Source organism: Lagopus leucura, unplaced genomic scaffold (assembly GCF_019238085.1).
Source record: "Lagopus leucura isolate 7727_CA_CO unplaced genomic scaffold, USGS_WTPT01 Super-Scaffold_100048, whole genome shotgun sequence".
NCBI lineage: Eukaryota > Metazoa > Chordata > Aves > Galliformes > Phasianidae > Lagopus > Lagopus leucura.
In genome coordinates, this window is record NW_024962294.1 from 915,154 (window position 1) to 935,572 (window position 20,419).

At 48.8% G+C, this 20,419-nt stretch overlaps 1 long non-coding RNA gene across 1 annotated transcript; it reads left to right on the forward strand.

The window, feature by feature from the left end:
* The first annotated feature begins 8,267 nt into the window (after nucleotides 1–8,267).
* On the forward strand, nucleotides 8,268–20,045 carry LOC122187487. Its single transcript, XR_006181328.1, has 3 exons — nucleotides 8,268–8,288; nucleotides 16,678–16,793; nucleotides 19,978–20,045. It is a non-coding gene; the product is annotated as an uncharacterized LOC122187487 (long non-coding RNA).
* Nucleotides 20,046–20,419: the final 374 nt, after the last annotated feature.

Below are 20,419 nucleotides of genomic sequence, written 5' to 3' on the forward strand. Positions count from 1 at the left end.
AGGGAGGGCAGCCAGCTGCTGGTGCACACGTTCACTGCAATGAACACCTTTTCAACAGTGCTGCAACAGGAGGTAAATTATTTGGTCATCAATTCCATCCCAGCTTAGAAGCAACGCTTGGCAGTGTCAAGGCATTGCATGAGAGTAAGTGGACAACCCGAGAGCCAAGGCTTTGAGAAAACTGCTCCCTGTAATTCTGGGCTGGGGGAACTTGGGGCTATTGAGAGCCAGGAGGCACTGGGAAAACAAGACAAGCAATTTGTTCCTCGCTGCAGGAAACATCGCCTCCCTGTGAGGAAGGAGATGACTACAGAGTTGTCTAATTGAGCAGGCAAATGTTTAGTGATGATTGCAAAAGGATTTCATGTCCTTATTTGAGAGAACTCGAACTGACCTGTGGAGGGAGGAGAAGGCTGAGTGTCACTGCAGTCCCTGCACAGAATGGAATGACCCGGCTGTGCCCGGGATGAACCATGCTGGCACTCTGCTTGGGCTGGATTTCATTGGGATGGGATGATTATTGTGTTGTAAAGACAGAGTCAAACAGGGTCACTTCAACGTTGAAGACTGCAAAGCACAAGATCAAGCCAACCTCAGGACTGTACCAGACTTTAAGAAAAAATTCTAGTCTAAATACCAGTGTCTTGAGCTCTAGGCTTCAGCCCTGCGGGTGTTCAAAGCCAACATCAGCCTCTTGTGCACAACAGGTTGGTGCAGCAAAGGGGATTCACGTCCATCGCAGCGATGGCAGGGCTTCTTCCAGCTTGGCCCAGGGCTCCTCGAGTGCATCTGTTGTGCTTCTCTTCTCTTTTCCAATGGAAAACTGGTTGCAAACACCAGAGCATATTGTGTGTGGGTGGGGGTGTGCTGGGGAAATACCACACTGCTTGATCTCTGTGACAGAGGAGGCTGGGGGAAGCTCCTGTAGCACTGCCCAGAGGTGCAGCACGTCTGGAAGGAGCGCTGGCATCCCTTGGGAGATGCTCTAAAGGAAGAAGCTTCTATGTGAAATAGAGGAGAGCAGATGTTCTTGAGGCAGCAGTGCACGTAAAGAGGATTGAAGGTGATAAAACTGTTTGCAGGTAACGTTTTCCATTTTCACATCAGATCTGGATATTTATACCCTATCTACACACATGTAATCTCCCATTGTGGCTGTGCACGAGCGTTGCCCATTACTTCAAGCTTGGGCCCTTGAAATTTCCTTTTCTCAATGCAGCTTGGTCCTGTTTCTATTCCAGTCGTATCACACCAGGTTGTTTTTTTTTCTGAGGTCACTTTTTCTGCCTCAGAATCCCTCTAACTCGGTGCTCACAAAGCTTGTAAATAAAGAGCTCTCTCTAAGGAGCTGCTGAGCCAAGTGGCCACAGCCAAGTGAGCGTGGACCTGAAGGGGCATTTCCATCCCATGATTAACTGCCTGTGCTGGAGCTGCTGTGAGCACAACATGCTTGGCTTCAGACTCAGACAGAAGCACAGCCCAACCTTATTTATCTCGTTTGCACATCTAGATAGTCCCAGAAAACCCACTGAGGATTATGACAAGATAAGCAAGTTTTAAGAATACATAGAAAATGAGAACCGGAGTATTCCTCTGCAGCAGACAAAAGCTGGAAACTCTTAGTAATAACAAAGCACATTTTTGAGATTTTTTTCTTGCGTCGCCTATTCTTACTTCTGTTTTTCCTAGGGAAAAAGAAAAAAAGAAAAAAAAAAAAAAAGAAATTGGTTTTGGAAGCTTCTGTCAGTGGAAAGGCCACATCGATCTCTGGAAGTGTTTTTAACTTTTTCCTTCCTGGCCATCCATCATGCAGTGGGACATCGGCTCGGCTCTGTTCTGCTGTGCCTGAGCTGCAGGGGGATGGGGCTGAGCAGAGGGCTCACACCCTCAGGCAGCCTGGGGCTGTGGAGGCATGGAGTTGTTCCTTGCTGGGTGCTGGTGGGAGCTGTAGTTAAAAGCTGGGACTGAGGAGTGTGGTACATAAACAGACAAGCAAGCAAACAGGAAATCCCAAGGGAAGCTTTTTTCGATTAATTAACATCCAGAGAGTACGGGGCCACCGGCTGAAGGAGCAAAGCAGGCGAAGCAAATCACTTTGCACCTTCTGTTCAAGATCATTTGGTGCCCATGCAGGTTTTTTGGGTGGCAGAGTGCTGTTTGTTCCCTGCTCCACATCCATTTCCCTTCTGCCCCTTCCCAGCTGCAGGCAGTGGTTCCCAAATTTGGGCAGGGAGTCCCAACTGAAGGAGCTCTTAGCTCTGAATTGTCCCTCTGAGTGTGAGCAAAAATCCATGCTACTCCTGCTCTGCTGTTTGCACGCTCCAGCATGCAATAGAAGCCTTCCTGAGCCAAAGGGAGCACTGAGCATCTTCTCCATGACACCATCAGTAGGGACACACATCAGCCAGCAGTGGGGTGCTGGGATTACGCAGGGCTCAGGGTGACAGAGAGCGAAACGGATGCTTAGTGTGGATCCTGGTGGATGATAGCTGTGAGACAAGCCCAGCACTGCGAGGCACATTTTGTCTTGAGGGAGTGTGAACTAAATCAACCTGAGGCTGAAGAAGCCACAGGAAATCAGAATCAAATCAGCAAGAAGCTGAAGAGAGCACGGCAAAAAGAAAAACACCCCCATTCCCCCGTTCACCAGCTTGGAATTGGAGAAAATGGGCTGGATGGCAGCAGCAGCAAAGAATCTTCACTTTTCTTATAAGCAGCAAAATCTGGAGTGGCAGAGGTGCTTCATTTCCTCTCTGACAATAAACACAGTGAAGAGTCAGCGTGGGGAGCAATGCGTTGTGTGCTTGAATCTCTCTGATAAGTCACAATACGCCGTGCCTCGTCAAAAGAAAAATGTTATTCCTCTGAAGATCTCAGCTCTTTGCAAAGTCGCCTTCTTGCAGTTCTTCTGAGTCACAAAGTGAGAGGGGAGGTCAGGCTGCCACGCTGGTGCTGTGCTGAGCAATGGAAGGAGCGGGATGCTGGGAAGCTGCTGGTTTTCTGTGCCTGTCCTGAGCCGTGCTCTGAGCACCCTGAGCTGCCAGCAGTTTATTCCAAAGGTTCATTTTATGCCATGCAGGCTGCTGGCATATGCACACGCATGCAGCCAGCATTCTTTGGAGCTGAGAAGATGGAAAAATAACAGTGTCCTCAGGGAAAACAGATACTCCCTCGTTGGTACCTTCCTTCCCTCTGCTGGCAGCTTCTCTGCACACATCACAGCTCTCAGCCTGCTGCCCCCGAGAGCCAGAGAGAAAGATAAAACATTCCCATCACAGTGATGTTATTTTCCTTTCAAAGTTCTCTCTCGCTTTCATATATGGTTGTTGATATAGAAAGCTGTGGATGCCACAGATCAGGATACACAGATAGAGATGTGCAGCTGAGTGCAGCAGCGGGGTGTCCCTTCTCCATCTCAAAGTCTGATCTCTCTCCTCTGCCATCAGTTTGATTTCCTGCCCTCTCTGACACCTTCTCAGGTTTGGCGGTTGTGTAGGATCCGAACCTTCATTTCCGATGAGCTTATGGGACCTCAGCCCACAGCAGAGAACTCATTAGTAAAATCAGCTCTGGAGAACATCTGTTGATTACAGACAACGTCAGCATGTGTTGTGTCCAGGGGACCAAGCTGCCCTCGTGCAAAGGCTTTTCTCCCTGGAGATGCAATATTCATTGGGTTTGTCAAGCTGACCCCACAGAGGGAGACCACAGCACCCAGCTCTGCTCGTGTGCAGCCCCATCCAGCAGTTCGACCATCCTCGCTTGCATAGGTGCAACTCAAAATGATGGGGTTTATGTTATTGCTGTATTCTCCTGCTGGGTGCAAGCAGAACTAACAGCACCAGCTCAGCAGGGTTCTTAGCTCAGCATGGTGAGAGGATGCCCCGTCCATGAAGGCATCCAAAGTCAGGCTGGATGGGGCTTTGAGCACTCAGACTGAGCTGTGGGAGTCGGACCAAGGGAGTCCCTTCCAAGTCTAACAATTGGATGATTCTGTGTTTCTGTGAGGGTGTGAGATGGAGTTGGGAGGCACTGCCCCTCGGAGCAGCTCAGTGCCAGGTCCCTCCGGGTTCCTCCTGCAGCACCAGCAGCACCGATGCATTCCTGCTGTGAGGCTGAAGCACGTACAGCTGGGAGCTGGCAAGGCTCAGCAGCTCTCTCCTTGTTTCATGTTTAATTAGCTGGCGTGGGAAGGATGGATTGGATAGAACAAGGAACCAGAAGGGAGAAGGAAGGTTAATCTATCCTCTAGCCTTGCTATTCCTTCTTCCTTGTGATCTTGTGAAGCAAGGAGATGATGTGTCCTTTGAAGTGCAAAGCAGTCCCCATCCTTCTCCCTAAAGTGGCTGCCTGCTCCTCCTCCTCCTCCTCCTCCCGCAGCCCTGTCCAGCTGCGGCTGCAAAGTGCTGCTGATGGTCGGAGCTGTGCTGGCAGGGAGGATGGCGAGCTGGGATCAGGACTCCTGATCCTGCATCCTCTGAGCACCAACATCCTGGGGATATCAGGAGCAGAAGGAGGGCAGCTGCAGCACGGTGTAACAAGCAGCCCTTTGGCCAGGACCCGTGTTCTCCCCGAGTCCTGTAATTGAATTGTTTTAATATTAATATCTTCTCTGGGGCTCTGCTGACGGGAGGAAGGGAGAGATGCTCCTTCCAAAATAGTCTAAAGCTAATGCAGAGAGTATGAATAAATCTCTCAGAGATTATAGCCTCTGGAAAGCTCCTGTGAATATCAGAAAGACATCCTCACTGCTACGGGAGGTTTGATTGAATTACAAATTTGAGGCAACTCCAAAGCAAAACTGATTAAGTCTTTTCTTTTCCGCTCTCTCTTGTTGTGGCTTTTTAAAGTACCAAAGCTTTTTTAATAGTTAGAACCCTTCTGGTCCTATTTGTAAGTAATTATAACTGGCACCCTGTCCACATAGATGGTTGGGCATAAAGTAGAAAGCTTGCAAGGACCAAGGCCATTATGAGAAGCATTATCGCTTCTTATATCCAAGGCAGAGTCACAGTCAGCATTAGAGGGAATCCTGCATCTCAGAGCTCTTCCATCAGTCGTTGCCATGAGGTTTCTCCAGCAAAAGCCACGTACCAGAGCACAGAGGAGGAGAGGAGGGTCTCATCCGTGCTCTGCCCAGCGATGGGCACAATGCGTGGATATTGGCACCGCTTGCCAGACCCTAACGCCCTACTTTGTGAAACACTGCTGGTTGTGTGGATGCGATAAAATTCACCTCATTCAGTTGTCTCCTATTATACCAGAGATTAAAAAAGAAGAAAAAAACAACAAAGAGAAAGAAGAGTGTTGTAAGACAGAAGCTTTGCGTCTCTTGCAGTGCTGTCTGTCGGAAGCAGACAGCCGTGGTCTTTACCAGCCCATGACAAGTGATTTTTCCAACAATCAAATGGGAGAACATGCTCTGTTAGGCTTATAATTGATAATATACCACTGTTGAAATATGCCTGTCAGTTCTGCAGGTAGATAAAATTGTATCATTGATATTTCATAACAATTTTCTCAGGCAGCGTCTGAAGCCACGTCCTCCCCTAGCAGATAAAGGCTGGGCAGGAAGACATGCCAGCAGGATCCAGCCTCCTTGCAGGAGGGGGGGAACCAGCTGCAAACCCCTGGCTGCTGGGGCTCGGCTCTGCACATCACACGCCTGTTTGAAGCCTCTCCCAGGGCCTGGCAGACACGTTGCAGCTCGGTATGGAGATGTCTGTATCACAGAGGGGTTAAAATAATGAATAGGGAAATTGGGATGATCTAACCCAAGCCGTAACGCTGGCTTTTTAAACAGAGAAGGCAATTAGCTCTTGGACGTTTCAGAAAGCGCTGTGATTGATCCTTTCCTCCCCGGGAGCACAGTGGAGTGCAGGTGTTGGGGAAGATGCTGCTGGGAGCAGCTGGGCTTTGGGAGTGGAGAAGGAGCACCTGTGGGACACACCTGGAAGGAAATCAGAGCATCATCCAATATCCCAAGTTAGAAAGGATCCAGATGGGCTCTGATGGCAGCACGCGGTCCTTAGGGTGGCTGCTGAGAGGGCTGTGGCTGCCTTTGAGATCACAGAGCTGAAGGGGGTTCAGGTCCCTCCATCTCAGAGTGCCAGGACATTCAGAAGCCCAAGAAATCAAAAATATTCTTTTTGGATCTCTTTTTGAAAAGCACTTTGGGAGAAAGCCTGGGGCTGAGCGGGCAGGGAGCCCCAAGGCTGCCCACCATCACACCTCCTTGCTCTGCTCCTTGTTCTGCTGCTCAGCTCCGCTCTCCAGCTTGGCTGTGGGGGAAGGACACAGCAGCCTCTGCTTCCTTTCTCCTTCTTTCCTTTTCAGACTGATGGTAAGAGCAGTCACGTGGAATCATAGGCTCAAATCCCATCACCTGTTTTGCTGTTCTGAGCAATCTGTGCCCGCTCTGACGGGTGCTGAGCACCACCACCCCTCTCTGCACCCAATCCGTGGGTGTTTGGGGCGGGAATGTGCTGTCTGCTGCTCACCCATTAACCCCAATTAGCACCTCCGTGGAGGCTGGGGCATCTTGGCATTGGCACTTTGTGTGCTGCATCTCCTTCCCGTTTGTTAGCACTATTGACTAACATTTGGAGTCAAATTAAAGGCATGTAGCTAATAGCAGAATTCTGAATTCCCTTCAGGGTTGGCTGCACTGAGTGAAATTAAAGTTCCCGACATCCCCGCTCCCCTTCCCCTTTCCTAATTAGCCCTTCCCAACTCTTAGAGGTTGACATTTAAAATGAACTCAGCTAAAATGAGTATTTTTGTAACCATGGTATTCAGTGCCATAACAGGACAAAAGAAGGCGACAGCTTCTGACATAGGGGGCAGCAGAAGGGGACACGGTGACACGTCCTGGGCAGTGTGGAGCCATCTGTCCCCTCTGCCATAGGAACACTGCTTTGCTGGTATCACTGCCCTGGTGTGTGAGCTGCAACCTGGGAGGGGGCTGCAAAGGTCCCTAAAATCGATGCGTTAAGAGGATTTGTGGCTTTTCTGAGTCCCTTCATGAGAGATTTCTCCCTGCGAGATACAAGAAGCAGCAAACTGTGGGCTAAGTCTGCAAATCCACTGCTGACACTTGGGACTGGGCTGACTCTGCTGAGCAAAATGTGGAGTGGAAAGACACGAGCCTTAGCAGCAGTGGGTGACCATGCTGCCCGAGTCCTAAACCTGCAATCTGGGGGCTTTGGGTGGGTTTAAGTAAGCATGGATCTAATACTAATACCCGGTACTTATATATGCTTTATCTTTAGCACCCTGTACAGACATTAATTACAGACACAGAGAGTGCCTGCAGATGCATCGCTGCAGATGCCACAGCTTTGCTTTAGGGCCGTGCATGCTTTTTGCTGACAGCTTCAGCTGTGCTTCCTCCTGGAGAGGTGCTGCCTCCTGGGTTTGGACAATTTGCTCTGAGCAAGGCAGAAAATGTGTAACTGAGTCGTGTGTGGACGGGCACATTCCACACATTTGTCTTCATTCCTCTTTTGGGGAACGCTGCGCTCCCTACAATTCACAGGTGATGCAGAGATGAAAACTGCCCCTCCGCTTCTCCAGATGGAACCAAGCACCTCGTGCTGCACGGCTGCTGCCCGCAGGGTGCTGAGTGCTGGGGGTGGGGAGGAGGCAGCAGCCACACGGATGGGCTGGCTCTGCCTTCACAGCCTTTCCCCATCTCTGACCACATGCCGGACATGCAAAAGATCCCTGTTTCCTTGGAAACGGGTTCTTTCTGCATGTGCTGCAGTGAGTCAGGAAAGTTTGCCTTCATCAAACCCCTATGGTGAAGAGAATAGGCTGCAGACTTGCTGTCCTAGGGATGGCAGCCTGATTGCTGCTGCTTCCCTTATTTACATCCTTTTAGAAAGGGAAAAGGGAAAAGAAAATGCCTTCTGCTCCTCGCAGAGATCTCTCAGCAAAGTGCCCACCAGTCTAAACCCCTTTGGTTCATCTTCTGACAAATATTTCCATCTTTTTTTTTTTTTTTTTTTTGGAGAGAGGGAAAGTCGAGAAAAATGGCCAGACATTTGTAATGTGGGGCTTTAAGTCCTTGTATGGGAACTACTGAGTCAAAGCCTGAACCTCTGATTGATCACCTGAGCCATGAGTCAGCCAGAGGAGCACAGTGAAGGCAATTCACCTGTGCTGCCAGAAGGGGTTGAAGCCAGGCTGCAGCCCTCCTAGACCTATTGAAGAGCTGGCTACCAGTGGGGAAGGATCTTGTCTGGAGATCCCTCCTTCTGGTGTTTTGTGGTGAGCCCAGCATAAGGGTAAGCCTTCCATTTATTCTCTTTTGTTATCATAGTCCACTTTGCCTAACTCTCTTGTTTATTTTGTGGTTGTAACATCTTAACATCCATTGATCATACACTCCTATTATTCAACCAGGATTTACCAAACTGAAGCAATGACAAAAACTTCGAGTTAGATCTAAAACGAGTAGGCAACTCTCATGAACAATTTTTTGCCATTCTCCTGTGCTTGTTTTGACTGCCTCTGCCTCTGAAGCCTTGTTTGAATTTGAGAGCGAAGTTTAATTTGATTATTTTTACAGCCAGAAAGCAATGAAGAATGAATGAACGTTCTTTGCTGAACATTTCATTTGAAAAATTCTGCAAAAACCACTGAATAAATGATTCAGTGATTGCAGCTGTGAATTTTGGTTAATCATCACTTTAAGGGCTCTGCTGGTATAATTTTGCCAGCTGAGGAATGCCATTACGTGCTTTAATGGTCTTTAATGGACCAACACAATGCTGTGTCGTGGTGCTGGCTGTGCTGTTGGTGGAGCAGTGGCAGCATTGACCAGGGACGTGGCTTACATGTCAGCCCTCATTCACACCATGTGTTAATGACCTGGGTCTGGTTGGAGCTCACTCCCTGCAGCTCTGTGAATGCTGACAACAACATTCAACATCCATTAGAAGTCTGGTGGTTCTTGGCTTTGGTATAAGCAAAGCAAAACTTGTTTTCAGGGACCTGGGATGGGATTGTTGACCACCAACCTGCTCAGCTTGCTGGGCTTGCTGCCCATGGGCTGATTGCAAACTGAATCTGCTCTGGTTTTGAGCAAATACAGGTGCAGTTTATGGAACTGATTCTCAGCTGATTCCTTTGGTTTCAGCATAAATCCCAGGAGAGATCAGCACTTTGCTTTAAAATCTTTGAGCAGCTCAAACTGAGGGATGGATAAAGGGAAATGTTTGCACAATCTCTGTGCAAATCAAATCTGTAAGTCATGCATTGCTCTGAAGAGGCACAAAGGAGATATAAGCCCACGTTTTGACTTTGGGCTTGCAAGGCAAAGCTGTCCTGCATTTTAACATCAGTGGGATTTTGTCCTGTGATGGAATTGGAGCCCTGAGACACCCAAACACTGCAGTCCTTCCCTCAGCCTGCTCCAGCAGCTTCACCCCATGCCGGTCACATGCAGTGTAAGCACTCTGACACCTTCCCCTAATCATGGGATGTATAAAGCACTTGGTGACACGTGGCAGAGGAGCCCTGTGCATGCAGCAGAGCGATCCACCATCCCCAGACCCCACACCTGCAGCAGAGCCATCTCATGGTGGTGGGTCGAGGGAGTATTTGGGGACATTGGTACCTCCAGACTGAGCCCATCACTCTCCTACATATGGAATGCAGAACAGCACACCCAGGATAAGCCCCACATCCCAACCTAACCTTGGCACATGGATCCTATGGCACCACAAGCCCTGCTCGATAGCCAGGGCAGTGTTTTGCATTTTCCTCTTTGCAAAATTACCAATTTCTTTCTATACTGAAATTTCCCCAATGTCTGTGAACTTGAAGTTCAGCCCCCTTCCTGCTGTCCTGAGCTGGAGGCTGACTGCAAAGGTAGTGAATAACTTCAAGGTTTTTGTGAGTTTGGACTGATGTTTGAAGGTACTGAGCCACTGCTCTGTGTCTGTAGGACCTTAAATGCCTTCACAAATCTGTGCTTGGTACCCAGCCAGTGAACTTCACCCAGCAGGTGGCTGGTAGCCAGCCCATGGCGCAGGGATCCAACGCAACGCACGCTCATTATCTCTGCCTTGCTCAGAAAAGATATTGTGGTTTTAATAACTTCTTGGATCCATTTTTTCCCTGGTAGCTCTTGTTACCTTGGATACAGGCTCTGGAGAGGCTCAGCCCTGCTAAAGATGGTAGATCATTTAAATGGAATAGACGATGAGGTGCGGATTTGCAAACTGCTTTTGCTCTCCTTGAGAGCTGGCTGGGAGTTGTCCAACAAAAGTGAGTTTCCTCAGGAAACACCAGTTTGATAGAAAGGGAGCTGTTTGTTGGAACGTGGCACCAGATCATCCCTTGGGATGATTGCACGAGCTTGAATGTAACATCTCCTGTATCTGCGTGACAGTGCCAGTCTGGAAGGAGCAGGGCGCTGTGGCTTTGGCATGTGGCAGTGCAGCAATTCCCAGGATGAGCAGCAGAGCTGCAAGGCCTCCTTCCCTTTCTCCCAGCCCACATACACACACAGCTTACCCATGGATAAGTCATGCAAGTCTGAGAAATTCTCATTTCATGCCAAGAGGTTAGCCATCCCTAAAGGTCACCAAATCTATTAAAGGAAAACCCCAAGGTTCAGAGCTTTGGACACTTAATTTGGCTTGCTTTGGTCAAATTTCACGCTGCTGTACGTTTTGATTTATGCACTTTGAAAATCTTTCGCTGTGTTGGAAAAAGCCAAGGTGCCTGTTGTAATCAAATAGCTCTGGCTCTTCTGAGATGCCTCTACTTCTTTTAATGACTCTGGGGTGTCCAGGCCCATCCTGATGGTAAACAAACAAAATAAATTGCTTTTGCTTCCTGCTCCTCATCATAAACAGATTTGGATATGACAGCTGCCTGACAAATCATTAAGATCATTTGATCACTGTCAGAGCAAATCAGCTCGAACTTGAGACAACGCGCTAAGGCTGTCTTTGCTGCTGGGGTTACTCGAGTACAGATGCTGATGGCACTGTGCTCTTGCAAATTATTCTTAATTGCTTTATTGGAGCTGATCAGGGCCATCGCCTTTTGGAGCTGGGTGACATGGGCAGAGAAGCAGCTGTCTCAAGAGGGACCAGAGAGCTTCATCCCTTCTGCCATGAGCCTGGCAGCTCCTACGAGTCCATCACAGCCCGCTCCCAAGCTCCTGCCTGCATAGAACTGAAATGCTCTGCTCCCAGGGCCCTGCAATGCTCCACCCTTATCCTGCCTTGGGGAGAGGGTGGCAGAGACCCAGGAGAGGAAGGAAGAATCATTTAAGATGTAGCAGCAGAAGGAAGAAGAAAGAAATCTTTTTTTTCTTTGCTTAAAAAGAAATCTCAGCCTTCCTGGAGTGAAGAAAGAAGGGGAGGGAGGTAAAGGCACCACACAAAGAGAGGAAAATGTGCTGAGAAACCACAAGGCATTTAAAAGCTAATGCAGGAAACCGAACCGACTTTGATATCCCCTCTCATTCGAAACGTTTGAGGACAGAATAATGCTGCCATGATTTATTGCACAAAGGGATGAGAAAGTGAGTGGGTCTGAGAGCTACCTTCTGGTTCCTGGGACAAAAAATGCTTTGTATTAAATTACAATGTATAAGCAAAAAGCCCTTAATAAAGTGTCTATTTGCAGGCACGTATTTATTGAGGAGCAACATGTGCCCGTTCATGAAGAGATAGCTGGGTAAAAGCAAAGGTCATTGTGCTGGAGAGGAGCCTTTGTGAGCCTGTAAGAACTTTTCCACACTGTTCAACTGTTGCTGTGTGCATTGAAGCCAGCACTGCAGTGCTTCTGGAGTGGAGCTTCCCAGCTCATCCAAATACACAGGGGCTGTGAGATGGGGTCCTAAGGATGCCCTGAGTTTGCTTAAGAGCAGCTCAGCCAAGGAGCTGCAATCACTGCGAAGGGCCGGGTCCAACAGCTCAGCTTGCTAGCCTTTATTTTATGCTTGTTTGAGTTAATTTTATAATCAGTGGACAGAAGAGGCATTTTGGCTTCATGGTCATTTGCAGCTGGATGCAATCACAGCAGCAGTAAATTGTGCCCAGTTACTGAGCAGTGAGCAGATGAGGCAGGACCGGAGCTGAGCTGCTGGTGGCTGTTCCGAGAACGCTCTGTGCCAAGTGGGAAATCTGCATGGAGGCAAACTTACCCTGCCTCTTTCCTATATACAGAGTGGATGTAGTCTTGAGTCCTTCACGAGAGAAGGAAAAACCTCTGCAAACTCTTTATTCCTTAAATATTCATCCAAATATATGGTGGAGCACTGCTGAATGAATGAAATATGGAGCCACATCAAAATCAACTTTTTTAACAGGGATGTGTCTGTTATATACGGCGCATCAAAATGAACATTTTTTAAACTGATGAAAAATCGATGTTACAGAAGCAAATGCTTAATTCTTCATTTGACGTCTTCATTTTTTAACTTCCAGATTACATTTTCAGTCATTTTACTTTCCTGCCTGTTGTAAACAAGCTGTGTCAGCCTGTCCGTTCTGCTGCCTCTGCTTTCGATGTGCTGGCAGGGACACAGCAGCTCCCTCCAACCTTCACAAGGTGAACAAGAAAACCTCAGCGCATGGCTATAGGAGCCCCACATCTTGTCCCCATAAGGGGAGAACAGGGTGCGGAGCGCCCCTGAACTTCCGTCAAGGATTCCTTTTGTGTCGGTTCCTCTTGAATTTGGGAAAGAGAAGGAAATCTTCAAAAGATGTTGGTTTTTAAGATGTTCCGAGTCCGGCTGAAACCAAGAAAAACTGAATTAAACTTCAGAAGAGAAGAGGGATATCTCTTAGACACAAGCAGAGAAGGTGAGGCCAGGTTTGCCATGAGCCTTTTAACCCGGGGGTGGCCTGGGATGAGCTGCGTGGTGCAGAGGGGCGCAGCCCCGCAGAGCTCGGCTTCAGAACCGGGCGGGCGGACAGCAGCCATTGGCGTCCATTGGGATCCATTGGCGTCCATTGGGATCCATTGGCATCCAGCTGGTCCCATGGAGAGATAACCATGACAGGCAGAGCTGTGCTTCAGCCCAGTCCTTTTGGTCCTCACATTGCAGGTCCACCCCCAGCACAGCCACACAGTGCACTCAGGGCTTGTCAGGTCCCATTCAGGCACTGCTTTCCTCCAAGTCCAACGTGCCTCCAAAGCCTAACTTCTCCCAGCAAGGAGCAGACAGTGCCTCTCCCCGGTCCCACCCCCCAGCACGCTGCTGTCTGAGCACACACGCTGTGATCTCTTTTAAATGGATGTATTAATCCTGCTCTGGCAGCTCCAGCCTGGACTGCGTTCCTTGTAACCAGAGCCTAATTCTGCTCCCAGCTCGTGTGATTTACCTCTATTCCCTGCATATTCAATGAGGTGTAAAGCAACCCCTGCCACCATCAGCATCACCTGGGCTTGATTTGTTTCAGCAAGAGAGCGCTATTTTTTCTTTTATCCTAAACAAAATGCACATTTGAATGGGATTAAATCTAAACCCCTTCAAACACTTAATTCTGACTGGAATGCAAACAGTCCCTGCAGACATTCGGAGCAGCTCCAGGCAGTGGTGAGAGCAGCAGTGGTGCTGTGCCTCCACATTATTTTCAATTGCAAAACAAAAGTGGGAAGAGAGGCCTTAAATGATGTGAAAATAACACTGTTTGAATTAATGTGTCAGCTCTGATGGATGCTTGTACTTCCCAGAGTTTTGAAAAGGCTCTGAAGGGTGAGATATTACCAGGTGAGATTTACCTACCGTCCATGGCTTCCAGTCAGCAAAATCTTGGAGGAAAACCTATCCCTCACTCCACACTGACTTCCCACGGAATATTGAATCAAGGTAAAGACGTGGAGGGCCAGATACACAAAGGCATTCTGGCTTCTAACTCCCATTAGATTTGATGTGAGTTCAGGCATTTTCAGCTATTACCTTTCATTTAGTCAAGTATCACTCCTTATCCCCACTTGGCTCTGTGGCACGAGCCCAGGCAGCACGCAATCCTGAATGGGGCTGACCAGCAGAGCTTGCATCCAGCTCTGTCCTGCAGCATATTTCTGCTGCTTTGAGCCCTCAGGAAGGTGAGAGACCTTCTCTTGGTCTCACACATCTGTTCTCCTCCAGCTGGAGTCGGCACTGCAGCTTCATGTGACAAAGAACAAGGTGTATTTACTGGTATTTAGCTCCAGTGCCAGGTGTGTGCAATGCAGGCTGCCTGCCCTGCTCCTCCTGGACTGATTCAGGACTGAAGAGGGGACACAGGGTGAGATTCTCCCCTCAGTCTTGGGGTGATGCTATGGGAGCAGTGCTGCGTGGCTCTCCATTCTGGTCCCTGCTCAGTGCTGGAGCACTGCAGATGCTTGCAGTGTCAGGATGCTCAGGTCCGCAGGGGCTGCTGCCCTCCTGCCACAAGATACATGCTCTCCTTCACCCCTTTCACTCCTTTCTTTCCTCTGGACAAGCCCTGGATTTGGTGCTGGGTTGTGGCCAAGCAGCTCAACTGCAACCAAGGCACGCAGGAAGGTGCAGGGCCCAGCACCAAGGGAAGGGGTGAAGGTATGGAAGCATCCTGTTTGCTGACCTCTGAAGGAGGCTGCATTGCCTGTGAATGTGGGCATGAGTTATTGCCTTCAGGGCCAGGGGAGAGATGCCAAAGCTGGGGCCACTGCTGCTCCAGATTGGAAGTGAAAAACCATCCTGAGATACTGCTGAGCTGCCCTGGAGCAAAAGGAGCTTTTCTTTATTCTCCCTTTGACTCTCAGCACGAGCTTCCTTTCCTCTTTCTTTCTTTCTGGCTCAGGTAGGAGTGTGCATTGAGAAGAGGACAGAAATAGCAACCAGCATCTGGGGAGGAACAGATGCATGGAGAGGGACTGGGGAGGTCCAGGCTTTGTTCAGCCCCAGTGCAGCCCAGCCCTGAGCTGTGCTCAGCTATTGGTGGTTTCTCTGTACCTTAGAAAACATCATCTCAGTGTGTGCCGAGCTAGTCATGTGTTGCTGGTTTGGAGCCTGTAGGAATGCTAAAAATGCATTAAAAAAAAAAAAAGAAAAAAAGCTCAAGCACCTTCTCTTTCTAGCCACTGGGCAATTACCAAGTGAATCCAGAAATAAATAAAACATCCCCATAAATAGAGACAAGCAAAGGAAATTAAGCTCCTTCTGTTCACAGCTGATGTGCTGCCCACAGAGCTGCTGGATGGGAACCATGGGGCCTCGGAGCCCCCAGGGGCAACAGGAGGGCTGTGCAAGAGGTGTTTGCTTTGGAAAAACCACTGCTTGTGGTGATTATGGAGTGACTGTTTGGATGGTAACGTTGTTTTACCTTTTCTCTATGGTGTGGTAGTTGATGTGGGATGGCTGGCTGGATCCCATCCCACATCAGCTGGTTCCAGTGCCACCAGTGTCCTGGGTTAATGCAGTCATTGCAGTGTTGGAGGTGGTGGAGAGGTCAAGGCCTTGGCAAGCAGCACAGCTGCAGAGGGGAGAGGGAGAAGAGAACATCTGTGTGCATTAAGAAAATTCTAACGGAATATTGATAGCAGATGCTTGTATTATGAGGGCAAAAAGCACCCTAAAAATATGAGGTTGTGTTCTATATGAGGCTCTTCAGAGGCTCAGAAGGGCATTTTCTCTTTAAACAAGCAGCACTTAAAAGCCAGTGCTTTCTCTCCAGCAAGACATGAAGTCTATTGGAAATCTGCACTGGGCTGGGAGGAGCAGGGGAGGCTCAGCTGTCCCAGCAGCTGCTCCGCTTTTCCTCTGCAAAATAAATGTGGAATCAAAGGAGCACTCCAAGTCCTGGGTTTGTTTGAGACCAAAATGGATTTCAAAGTAACTCCCACGGTGTTTGCCTTTGCTTGGGCGTTCGTGAGAGCTGGGAGGCCGCGGGGTCGTGATCTCCATCTCTCATGTTGGCTTTCCGTCCTGCTGCCCATCGCAGTGCGTCAGAGCGTTCTCCTCCTAAATCAATAGCAACAAAGCTCTCTTCGTGGTCGTTATGGCAATCAAGGTTAAATCCCAGCTGAGTACTTTTAGGTTTCCCTTTAATTTTTCAGGATTTTTTTAGGAGTTTTTTGATCATTTATATTTAAGACCTGTGGATTAGGTCTACTGTTGGCTGGAGTTGGCCATCGTATGTCTTCAAAGCACTCCCTAAGCAGGAGCAGGAGAGGGGAGCAGGCATGAGGAGGAGCTCAGGCTAGAGGTGCAAACTCTCTGCTCCATATCTAATAAAATCAGCCACAATTACTGATGAGACTTAATTACTTGCAGAAATACCGAGCAAACGTGAACAAAACTTAATGCATGGAAAGTATTTCAGGAATGCATAAGCTACTAAACAAACCACTAATAATGTATTATTAATGTATTAATGTCAGCATTAATGGCAATGCAGTGTTTTGCAGCCGGTTTAGTAATAATGCTACAGTTTTATCTATTAATAAGTGTAGTTATTTTCTGCAGTAAATAACACTGAAAATAGCATTGCTTTTCTGGGGGGTCTTGAAAGCTTCTGCTCACACATTGCCCGGCTGGCATCCCTGCCCTGCTCTTCCCTCGCTCAGTGCGCTCATGTGCAGTACAGCACTGCTCACTGCATTTCTGCTGCCCTGGGCAATTCCAGCTGAAGGGCCTCTGCATTTCTGAGCTTTCCTTCTTTGTCCCATATTGCCCTGCAGGAACCTCCTGTCCCACGACCTATAGAGGCTCAAGGACTCAGAGGATGTGACCCATTGCTGTCCCACTCCTCATCCCTCCTGCACGGAAGACCTGCCATGCTCCAGGATGCTTCCAGGTACCATGTCATTAGCTACAAATTAAGCTTTGCAGTGCTGCTGGCAGCGTGGATCCCATCCTTTCAGGTCCTCCCTGCTGGGCACTTGCCATCAGAAGTCTCCTGGCTCGTCTGTGGTCGTGCAGCAAGAGGTAGGGCAGCTCAGAGCTGCTTTCTGCAAAGAGCTCGTGAGCCCGCAGGCTCCTTGTTGCTGTTTTTCTTTCTTAATTGGCTTGGAGTGTGGATGTGTGGATGTGCGTGTGCCTGCCTCCCTCATCAGCAGCACCCCTGGTATTCAGCGGAGTAATTAGAACATCTAAATCTTCCCTATATGTCATCCAGACTTTGTGAAATTAACTGTGATTACTGGCACCAGCCTGCAGACGTGCCGGATTCCACCGCAGCGCTCCCGATAAGCGTAATTGCTGCTCATTGTTGCTCTGGAGAGCCTTGTGCTCTGTGCCGCGCGCGCTCTGCTTCCTGCTCACTTTTATATTAGCACTGAGTTAAATGGCTTTGGCTTTTGTTGACTCTGAGGCTTTACGAGGAGATGCACACAACCGAAATCAGAAGTGCTTCTTGATTGCTGAGCAAACAAAAGCGCTGGGTTTGGTGGAAATGAATCCTCCCCCGGCCCTTCGCTGGGCTCAGCAGGAAGAGCTCCCCAATATGTGTGCCTGCACATGTGTATATGGGGGACCTGCTTTGTGGCTTTCCCCAAGGAGAGTGTTATTTCTACAGTCAAAAGTTGCAGCTTTGAATACATATGCCATGCAAAGGTGCCGTTGAGCAATGGGGGTGGTGGTGAAGCTAAGGAGCAGCGATAGATCTTCATTAGTTTCTTGTTAAATGAGATGTGCATTGACCACTTGGCTGCTAACGATGTGGGCAGATGGAGTGAAGAAGCACAGATTTTGCTCTCGTTTCCTTTTTCCCTTCTTTTCTTTCCCCCGTGGGGAAGAGAGAGAACAGGGGACACAGCAACAGGGATGGGATTGGTTTTCATTGGAATCCCTGTGGTGGCAGGGGCAGGAGGGCACATCACCAAGCAGCCTGGAAGCTTGGAAATGATGCTAACTATGGGCAAACTTCAGAATTCAACCCAAAGGAGGCATTTCCAGAGTGACATTTCCAGCCAGGAACTCTGATGCTTGGTGTGTCTCTCCACTCTCATTATATACTTTACTATTGCTGTTATGTATGCTTCAAAGGTTAATATATGTTTATGATGAGTACGCTTTTTATAAATGTTAATTAGCCCTGGTGCAATTTGGGGGATAAGTGCCTCAGTAATAAATGCTTTTCCTGTATTTTAGCCATTGTTAGCAGTGTCACAGCTGGGTTTGGGGTCTGTTCTAGGTCTTAGGGTCTGGGCCCTAAGAGCTGAAATCTGGGCTCCTCCACCCCTACTCTGTGTCCAGAACCCTCCAGCTCTGCTTCTGCATGGCCCACATTGCACAGAGTGCTCAGGAATGGGGTCTGGAGCCTTTGTCTCTGATTTTCCAGGGTTAACAAGTGAATGCCCTTCCATTGACCACGTGCATAGACAAAATGGGATTTCAATCAGTGAAAAGGGAGAGGTAATTTCCCAGCTCCCATTAGCTGATAGTAATTGCGTTGGGAGCAGAGATCTGAGCTCAGGATTTCAGCACAGAGCATGCAGACGTGGTGCAGGCAGATCTTGCTGCTGCTTCGCTTCCCATCACCTCTTCCCTGCTCCTCCGTGGGCTTCCTGCATGATTGGCATGGTGCATTCTGCACAGCCCCATGGAGAAGCCCTCCAGGAGCAGGAGTGGTGCTGGGACACGTTGGGTTTGGCCAACTTCTGCAGCTGGAACCTTCCTGAGGTCCCCTACATGCAGCCCCATGGACATGGCCCCAGCCCCAGCCCTGGTGCTCAGCTCAGGGCCCACAGTGAGAATGCAGGCATGGAGCTCCCCCCCACCACCACAGTATCTCTGCAACACAAAGGTCAGTGGAATTCATTACAGTGTAAAAATGAAGTTCTCAGATTGATTGAAGGCTCCTCTTTAGCACTTCAAATAAACGTGTTGGTTTTACTTGATGGAATGCTTTAAAGGTCCATTATGAAATGCCCTTTTATAAGAGAAGTAATTTTTTTACATCATTTTTCTTTTCCTTAATTTTTGTGGAAGGCAATTATCCATCCCCCCATCACTTCCTTTTCTTTTTAATAGTTGTTCTTTTTTTTTTTTTAATTATTTCTCCCTCCCCAGTGGAAAGAAAGCAGCATTATTTAAAGAGATATTGTGGTAAAACACGGTTATATGATGGATACAATGGATGGAAGAAGAGATGGATCCATCCATCTTAGCTTTTCAATGGCTCCCATTGCCATAATATCAGTAATATCCAAGTGCTCTGGTCTTTAATCCCAGGGGTGCTGGGCTTCCCACCTGGACTGGGAAGTGGAGGAGTGCCCAGGAGATGCTGTCCCAACATCCTTTTGGGGGGGTCCTATAAGCAAACCCTTGAGGCTGACACCACCACTCCCTGGGCAGCGTGTGCCAATGTGGGCACAGCACACCAGGGCTGCACTCATTGCTCAGCAGCACTGCAGGAGCCCAACCAGGCAGCATGTTTAATTCCTATATTAATAGATTAAAAAATGGTGTCTGTTGGTGCCCCAGGGGAGGGTCAGTGCAGAGCTGGTGTTTGCCAAGGTGCCGGGTCTGGTGCCGTGCGAGCAGTGCTCCTTGTCAGCTCCAATAAAACCTGGAATCTATCACTGGCCCTTTCCTCCAAAGGTTTTCTTACTGAAGAAAGCAATTATAAATTGCCCTTAATTCCAGGAGTGCCAATGGGGAAGGGGTGGAGGAAGGCAGGGCTGGGGCAGCAGCCACCTCCTAAGGGCTGTGCAGTCATCCTGTGGGCATTGGGTGCTGCAGGGCTGGGTGTGAGCCACGACTGCTCCAAAAAAAAAGGGTAAACCCCCCCCTCGTGTGGGTCTGATGCGAAGGGACACCTGACGTGGAAGATGAATGAAGAGCTGCATCTGAAGTGCCAGATACATAATACATCCTAAATAGGCTTCATTAGTGGTAACAATTAAAGTTACCATTGTGGATTGGATACGTTTTCTATTAACTTTGCCCTTGTCTCCAACTCCAGCTCACCTGGCAATAATGAGCTGTGTCACTTCTGATCTATTTCTCATAATAGTTCCTTTCTCCTCTAAATCCAGGCAGAATATGATCCACAGGCAGAACTGTTCTGGGTTCCACAGGGATGGGTGCATGCCGAGCAGACTCCAGCTTTGTTCATCCCTTGCATTGGGACAGAGGCCGCTCTGGGTTGCAATTCAAGGTGCATGGACTGGGAGGAGTGCAAGAGGAATGGGAAGATACTGGAGGCTCCCTTGGCCAGGCAGGATCCCACTGTGCCCAGCAGCAAAGCAGCCCTCCTGCAGGAGCAAGAAGAGCAACGCTGTCTGCGGATTAAGTCTGGCTCTCTCTTGCCGCCTTAGCATTTCTTTTATCAAGGGGATTTGTTGCTTGGTGAAATATATTTTGAATTGCTGTTTTTACATTTTGGAAGCTGAAAGGGAACGGGATTGTGAAGTGCTGCCCTGTGTCTGCCCCAGAGCCACAGTGTGCCACAGTGCAGCACAGCCCTCCTGCTTAATG